Below are 8,912 nucleotides of genomic sequence, written 5' to 3'. Positions count from 1 at the left end.
CAATGGTCGTCTGAATTAAATTCTTCCAGTATGGCAGAAAGCAAAGAGGAACTAAAGAGCCTCTGGATGAAAGTGAAAGAGGAAAATGAAAAATCTGGCTTAAAACTCAACATTCAAGAAACTAAGAACATGGTATCCAGTCTCATCACTTCATGTCAAACAGATGAGGAAAATGTGGAAACAGTATCAGATTTCATTTTCTTGGGCTCCAAAATCAGTGCAGATGGTGACTGCAGCCATGAAATTAAAAGACACTTGCTCCTTGGAAGTAAAGTTATGACAAACCTAGACAGCATACTAAAAAGCAGAGACATTACTTTGCCAACAAAGGTCCATATAGTCAAAGCTATGGTTTTCATTGGACCATAAAGAAAGCTGAGGACTGAAGAAGTGATGCTTCTGAACTGTGGTGTTGGAGAAAACTCTTGAGAGTCCCTTGGACTGCAAGGAGATCTAACCATTCCATCCTAAAGGAAATCAGTCCTGAATATTCATTGGAAGGACTGATGCTGAAGCTGAAACTCCAATACTTTGGCCACTTGAGGCAAAGAACTGATTCACTGGAAAAGACCCTGATGCTGGGAAAGATTGAAGGCAGGAGAAGGGGATGACAGAGGATGAGATGGTTGGATGGCATCACCGACTCAATAGACATGAGTTTGAGCAAGCTCTGGGAGTTGGTGATGGACAGGAGAGCCTGGCATGCTGCAGTTCATGGGGTTTCAAAAAGTCGGACATTACTAAGCAACTGAACTGAACTGATTCTCGTCCATTTTAGTTCACTGATTCCTAAGATGTTGATGTTCACTCTTGCCATTTCTTGCTTGACCATGTCCAGTTCATCTTGATTCATGTACCTAACTTTCCATGTTCCAATGAAATATTGTTCTTTACAGCGTCAGACTTTACTTTCACCACCAGACACATCTACAACCGAGTATCATTTCCACTTTGGCCCAGCCTCTTCATCCTTTCTGGAGCTACTAGTAACTGCCCTCTGCTCTTCCCCAGTAGCATATTGGACTCCTTCTGACCTGGGGGGCTCATCTTCCAGTGTCATACATTTTTGCCTTTTTTACTGTCCTTGGGATTCTCCAGGCAAGAATACTGGAGTGGGTTGCCATTTCCTCCTCCAGTGCACCAAGTTTTATCAGAACTCTTCACTATGACCTGTTCATCTTGGGTGGCCCTGCAAGGTATGACTCATAACTTCATTGAGTAACGCAAGCCCCTTTGCCACAACAAGACAGTGATACATGAGGGGGTTATCAAGGTGGACCCAATCTAATCATAGGAGTCCTTAAAAGCAGAGAACCTTCACTGGATGGGTTAAAGAGATGAGAGGGAAGGAGGAGGGAGACTGGAAATATCAGAGTGACTGAATTGCTGTTGCTGGGTTTGAAGACAGCAGAAGGGGCATAAGTGAAGAAAAGCAGGCAGTCCCTGGAAACTGGAAGGGGCAAAGAAAAAGATTATCTCCTGCACCCTCCAGACCTGAACACAGCCCTGCCTAGACCTTGGTTCTAGCTCAGTGAAACCCATGTCAAACTTTTGACCTGAAGACCACTAAGATAATAAATGTGTTCGATAAATTTAAGTTATCAGGTTTGCAATCATTTTTATGGCAGCAATAGAAAACTAACTTGTTTTCCTTTACATTTTGAAATCTGTAAAATGGGGACAATTCTCTTTTCATTTTTCTTTTACACCATTATAAAATTAAGAAGCCAATATGAGATGAAGATTGTTTAAAGAAAAGAGCCTGAGTAGGAAGAAACACTGTTGAAAATTTTCTTCATTGTACCTCCTTTTCCTAAATTTTACAAGACCCAGTCAATCAGAAAGTAAACCAGAAACCTAATATATCTTAACAGTTTCATGGCATCCCCAGGTAATCAGAGGCAATCTTTCATATTGATCATAATATAAAACTAGTTGAGTTATAGAGACACATATCTTGTCAGTTTTTTGGCAAATGTAAAGTCTCCCTTGGAAAAATACAGTAATGAAATATTCTCAAAGTCAGTATGCAGATCTCCAACTGCTAGGCAAGTTAATGAGATGCATAGCTTGGGACTTAGCATGCATCTCCAGCACTGGTTCTGCATAAGAAAAACAGCTGATTCTGATCTCATCACCTTATCCATTTTTTAGAGAAACATCTATCAGCAAGGAGAAGACACTCCATGTATTAAAAGTTTCCACATCCTCCCTGAGCTATCAGATATAGGACAGCAGGCCATGTATTAGAGTTTGCAAACCTAATAAAACATTTTGCAAGTAACATATTTAATCAGTCAAACACTGATTATATTTGGTATATTCAAAATACCAAAGCTCAGCCACACAAAATGGTTTGTCAGCATGCCAGGAACAGCCCTTTGAAAGAAGTAACTTTGGGGTTTATATATTAGATAGGGCTCCCAAAAATGAGCTTCCAAGTTAGCAGAAAATCATTTTGCAGATATGAACAACAACAACAAAAGGATCTTAGTCTCATATGATATCCAATCATCAGAATATGGTTATAATAACAAAAGAATACTAAATCTACAATTAATATTCATATAATTTTAAGAAAGAAAAGCAGAAAAGGGACAAAACATGTCAAAAGCAAATATCTGTTTTAGCTACTACATTGTATCTTCAGGAAAGTTTCTTAATTGCTCTTCACCTTGTTTTCCTCTTGTGTAATAGTATTTTTAAAGCATAAAATAGCATGTAATAGCATTTTAAAAACCATTCAAAATAGCCTTTGAATTTTGGGATCCGCTTCTAAGTCCTCTTCTCACTCCACTTCTCTTCCTGTCACACCAGTGCACCAGATACCTGGCTCTTTCAACATCCCCCAAGTCTTTCTCTGTGAAACCTTCCCATTAAAATTGTGGCATCAAAATCCACAAAGGACAGATTAATTGCACTCTGGTTAACAACAACAGGAGCGCAATGATTATAGCCTATATTCCTATCTTCCCTGGTACCCTGGCACAGGAATGGGGCAGACAGGTGATTGGTAAAGGGCACTGCATGAAACAGTCTTCTGGCATCCTCAGCCTAAACAGGGCCTCAAGGGACCACCTCCATTTGACTGTTCCTTCCGAGAAGATTCTGCCTTCAAAGTATCCATCACCACCACCTGACTCCCAGTAAAAGAGCATATTTTCCTTCTCTAAATGGAAAAAAATAAGAGGACTGAGCTCATCACATTACTGTGAAGATTAAAGGAGATAATAAGCACAAAATGTTCAGTACAAAGTCAGAGCCTCAGTACACACTCAACACATATTAACAATTATTTTCATCAATTATGACCATCATTATGGTAGGAACTACTTGGCACAAAGTCTGCTAGAGAACTGACAACAGTTCATCAGATCCATTTTTTCTGTATCTTGGTCAATTTTCTAATACTTAATAGGAATAATTCAAAAGAAGGGACTAATCCAGATGTCCTTTGTTAATTCAGTAAAGAACCACACAAAAATTTCTTTGCTGAAATAAATCTTAGAAGAAACTATGCAATGGTAGATTCTAAACTTTGAGAAAAATCAGGAAGACAAGAAAAATGAACTTTAGAAAATTTTCCCAGGTAATAAATTGGCTCAGATGAGATCTTTGTGGAAAATAAAGAACAAATGGGAATGTCATGAAAAGTAGAAGTTAGGCCAGTTTTACATAGAAAGAAGTAAATATGTGAAGACACAAATTTAGGGAAAAAATAAGCTGTTACTGGCAGAAGACACAGAAGACCTTACAAGGCAAAAGAGAGACACAGGAGGAAAGGTTAACTGATAACTGTAAGGACACGATCTTGTGTTTCCAACTATGCTTCTAAAAAGATGTATCACTGCTTTCTGCTAAGCCAAGCAAGTACTGCCTGACACAAGAAAAAAGAAATTGAAACCAAAATTGAGGAAGAAAGTAATAAAATGTGCTTGAGCAGCTGGCTACCTTCAAATCAGCAGAGTCATAATGGCCCACACTGGAGGACAGTTGAGGAGTTTCCAAATGTTACTACAAAGAGCCCTATTCTTCTTGGTTGTCCATGATCTCTGCCTTCTCATAAAGGAGTAACTTACATTGCAACACACCTCCTCTTACAGATGATATGCATTAAAAAGCAACCAACAGAAAGCATGCACTGGGTCAATGATTCTGAATACGAACCAAGTCATAAAAGGAGATGCTAAAAAAAACCTCAACATTCAGAAAACGAAGATCATGGCATCCATCCCATCACTTCATGCCAAATAGATGGGGAAACAGTGGAAACAGTGGCTGACTTTATTTTTCTGGGCTCCAAAATCACTGCAGATGGTGATTGCAGCCATGAAATTAAAAGACGCTTACTCCTTGGAAGGAAAGTTATGACCAACCTAGACAGCATATTAAAAAGCAGAGACATTACTTTTCAACAAAGGTCCATCTAGTCAAGGCTATGGTTTTTCCAGTAGTCATGTATGGATGTGAGAGTTGGACTATAAAGAAAGCTGAGTGCCGAAGAACTGATGCTTTTGAACTGTGGTGTTGGAGAAGACTCCTGAGAGTCCCTTGGACTGCTAGGAGATCCAACCAGTCCATTCTGAAGGAAATCAGTCCTGAATATTCATTGGAAGGGCTGATGCTGAAGCTGAAACTCCAATACTTTGGCCACCTGATGTGAAGAGCTGACTCGTTTGAAAAGACCCTGATGCTGGGAAAGATTGAGGGCAAGAGGAGAAGGGGACAGCAGAGGATGAGATGGTTGGATGGCATCACTGACTCAATGGGCATGGGTTTGGGTGAACTCCTGGAGTTGTGATGGACAGGGAGGCCTGGAGTGCTACGGTTCATGGGGTTGCAAAGACTTGGACACAACTAAGCAACTGAACTGAACTGAACTGATTGATAATTCTGCCTTGTAATTACAGCCCAATCTTCTTCAATGAAAGATCTCTAACAATACTCTATAAAATAAATGAGAATTCATGTTTTCTTCAAGTGAACAATTTAATTAATATGCATGGCTAAGTCTAGCTATCTCTCCAGGGCAATTAGGACCTCTTTAAAAAATACTGGAGTCCCCAATCCACCCACTGAGTCATGAGGCCTGGGAGGTTCGGGGGGTGGGGGGTTCCTCTCTTTTAAACACTCTCCAAGCTGATGTTTACACACAGTAGCATATGTCCTCATGTCCTAGGCCTTCTTTCCGTAGCTTCTTCCACAGGGTACTTCCTCCCTTCTGTTATTAAACATAGTCATGCATATTTTAAGACAGGGTTTCTAAGAGCAACAGACTTCAAACCAATCAGAGCTAGAACCAAAACCTCACTGTAGTATGCAATAGCCAAGTAACCTCTCAAAACCTATTTAATTTTTATTTTATATCCGAGCATAGTTGACTGGGCTTCCCTGGTGGCTCAGTAGTAAAGAATCTGCCTGCCAAGCAGGAGATGCAGGTTGAAACCCTGGGCTGGGAACATCTCCTGGAGAAGGAAATGGCAAACCACTCCAATCTTCTTCTCTGGGAAATCGCATTGACAGAGAAAACCTGGTAAGGCTACAGTAGTCCCTGGCACAGCAAAAGAGTCAGACCCGATTTAGCAACTGAATAACAATAACAACATAGCTGATTAACAACGTTGTGATAGTTTCAGGTGTACAGCAAAGTGACACAGTTATGTACATATACATGGATAAATTTTTTTCACATTCTTTTCCCATTTAGGTTGTTTTAGACTATTGAGCCAGAGAAGGCAATGGCACCCCACTCCAGTACTCTTGCCTGGCAAATCCCATGGACGGAGGAGCCTGGTAGGCTGCAGTCCATGGGGTCGGGAAGAGTCAGACACGACTAGCAACTTCACTTTCACTTTTCACTTTCATGCATTGGAGAAGGAAATGGCAACCCACTCCAGTATTCTTGAGTGGAGAATCCCAGGGACGAGGGAACCTGGTGGGCTGCCTTCTATGGGGTCACACAGACAGGCTGAAGTGACTTAGTGACTTAGCAGACTATTGAGCAGAGCTCCCTGTTCTATATAATAGGTGCTTGTTGGTTCTCTTGTTTTATATAGCAGTGTGTACATGTCAATCCCAGACTGCCAGTCTGTCCCTCACACCTGACCATTCCTCCCTGGTAACCATAAACTGGTTAGTCTGTGAGTCTCTTTTGGCTTTGTAAGTAAGTTCCATTGTATCACTCTTTTCTTCATCTGTGAAATAGGAGCAATAAAGCCTATTTCACAGATTTGCTCTGCTGGTCTGAGGACTAAACGCTGCAAATGCTAACATACTTGAAGAGTCCCTGACTCTCCTCCATCCTTCACTGAAGGACCATTAATAAAACTGTGGTAACAGCAACCAGCTTCAGAGAAGACCTATGACAAAAGAATTCTAAAAGGACAATATGCCCCTTGGATTTGGTATTTCAGTACACACACCTAAGGAAACAACCTAAGGTATTCTTTGCTGAAATTAAATCATTCTCAAGTGAGTCTGGTAGAGGCATAGTCTGGATGGGGTCTCAGAGCCACAGTCCTCATAACTTTGATCAATCCGCCCACCGAGGAGGACAGTCCACTGGTTTCTACATCATTCAGAGAAGTACAAGAGGAAAGAGTGTTGTACTTCCCATTTATAACCCCCAACCTGTCCTCCAATTATGCCCTGATTACTTTGTCCTTCCTAGTGTGAATATTCTGAATGCACCTTTTGAATTATGGTGCTAGGGAGACTCTTGAGAGGCCCTTGGACAGCAAGGAGACCAAACCTGTCAATCCTAAAGGAAATCAACCCTGATATTCAATGAAAGGACTGATGCTGAAGCTGATGCTCCAATACTTTGGCCACCTGACGTGGAGAACTGACTCACTGGAAGAGACCCTGATGCTGGGAAAGACTGAAGGCAGGAGGAGAAGGGGGCAAGAGTATGAGATGGTTGGATAGCATTACCAGCTCAGTGCACATGCATTTGAGCAAACTCAGGGAGATAGTGAAAGACAGGGAAGCCTGGTGTGCCACATTTCATGGGGTCACAAAGAGTCAGACACAACTGAGTGACTGAACAAGAATAACAAGTGTGAATATGGCTCATTCTCTCCCTTCAGAGTGATGTGCCTTGATCCAGGACCAAGCCATCTCATTATGTGGCTGGTCATTCATGTCCATGTCTCTGCACACATTTTCAGTTCAGTTCAGTTGCTCAGTCGTGTCCAACTCTTTTTGACCCATGGACCTCAGCACGCCAGGCCCCCTGTCCATCACCAACTCCCGGAGTTTACTCAAACTCATGTCCATTGAGTCAGTGATGCCAACCAACCATCTCATCTTCTGTCGTCCCCTTCTCCCACCCTCAATCTTTCCCAGAATCAGGATCTTTTCCAGTGAGTCAGTTCTTCACATCAGATGGCCAAAGTATTGGAGTTTCAGCTTCAGCATCAGTCTTTCCAATGAATATTCAGGACTAATTTCCTTTAGGAGGGACTGGTTGGATCTGCTTGCAGTCCAACGGACTCTCAAGAGTCTTCTCCAACACGACAGTTCAAATGCATCAGTTCTTCAGCACTCAGCTTTCTTTATGGTCCAACTCTCACATTCATACCTGACTCCTGGAAAAACCATAGCTTTGACTAGACAAACCTTTATTGGCATTGCACACATTTACTGAACTCCTAGTAGGGCCTATGCATACTGCAAGGCTGTGCCCTGCTAAAGTTTGCAAGATACCAGGCAGATTCACAGTCACAAGTGGGCTATAGTAAAGCTCACTGGTAAGGTTATAAAAAGATGTGCAGACAAACTCCCCACTACATGTCTCTGAGTTTGGAACCAGGGTAGAGCACATGCATTGCCTGTACTAAGAACACCAAGGCATGAGAAACAATGGACCACAGCCAAACAGAACAAAAAGCCTTACAGAATTCATGAATATGTACTTCCAGCACTAGCCAGAGAGGCAAGTGATAATAGAGGGAAAAGGTCCTCTATTCACCTGGTCCAGGTATTGTACTTGTCAGTCTCAGGAGAGGACTCCCAACCCTGACCCCAATTCTACCTCCACCTACCACCACCTGCTGAGCAGTCTGGGATGTAAGAGGGAGGGGAAGAAATTCAACCCCATGGGAGCCAGTCCCAGCAGACACACTCTAGGGGCCAGGAATAGGGAGCTCTGAACTGTTATATGGAATGCAGTTTAGAATTTCAAACTAATTATGAGTATCAAGTATGACAAAATTATCAATAGGGACTGAAAATCCACTAATTGGCCACCATTTTCTTTCTCCTTCTCTCCACAAATACATGGAATCTGGGTGCTTAAAAAGTCAAGCTGATATAAATTACAGGAAAAAATGTTTCACATAAACATGTCAAATAGTAAAGACCTGTCCAGCCATACCTGCCACATTCGTTTTTAGATTCTTTTTAATTAAAAAAAAATCAAACTTACATAAAAGCTGCAAGAATATTAGGTGAGCAGCATGAAAATGGCAATTTTACTAGTCAGATAAGGCCACATATTGATTATATCATATGGGTCATCCTAATATTATTTTTGCAATTTACCTGGAAGTTGTAATATACTGAATTTTAATTTACCATTCACCTAAACTCTCTAACTGCTAACATTTTGTTGCATTTGGTTTTTTGCTTGATAGATAGATAGATAGACAGACAGATAGATAAATATGGGTATAGATATACAGATAGCTAGATAGTGCTGAAATATTTTTAAGTTGAAAACTCCATAATGATTTATCCCTAAATACTTCAGTGTGTTTCACAAGACCAAGAACTATATCTTATGTAATCACAGTGTAATCATTAAGATCAGGAATGTGACATTGATATGTATGCTCCTGGTGTCTAATATATGGTCCATACCCTAATTCTTCCAGCTGTCCCAGTAATGACTTTCATAGTATTGTTTTCTT

This window comes from Oryx dammah, unplaced genomic scaffold (assembly GCF_014754425.2).
Source record: "Oryx dammah isolate SB20612 unplaced genomic scaffold, SCBI_Odam_1.1 HiC_scaffold_27, whole genome shotgun sequence".
In the NCBI taxonomy this organism is placed as follows: Eukaryota; Metazoa; Chordata; class Mammalia; order Artiodactyla; family Bovidae; genus Oryx; species Oryx dammah.
The sequence above is the reverse complement of the archived record's forward strand: the minus strand, read 5'-3'. Positions refer to the sequence as shown.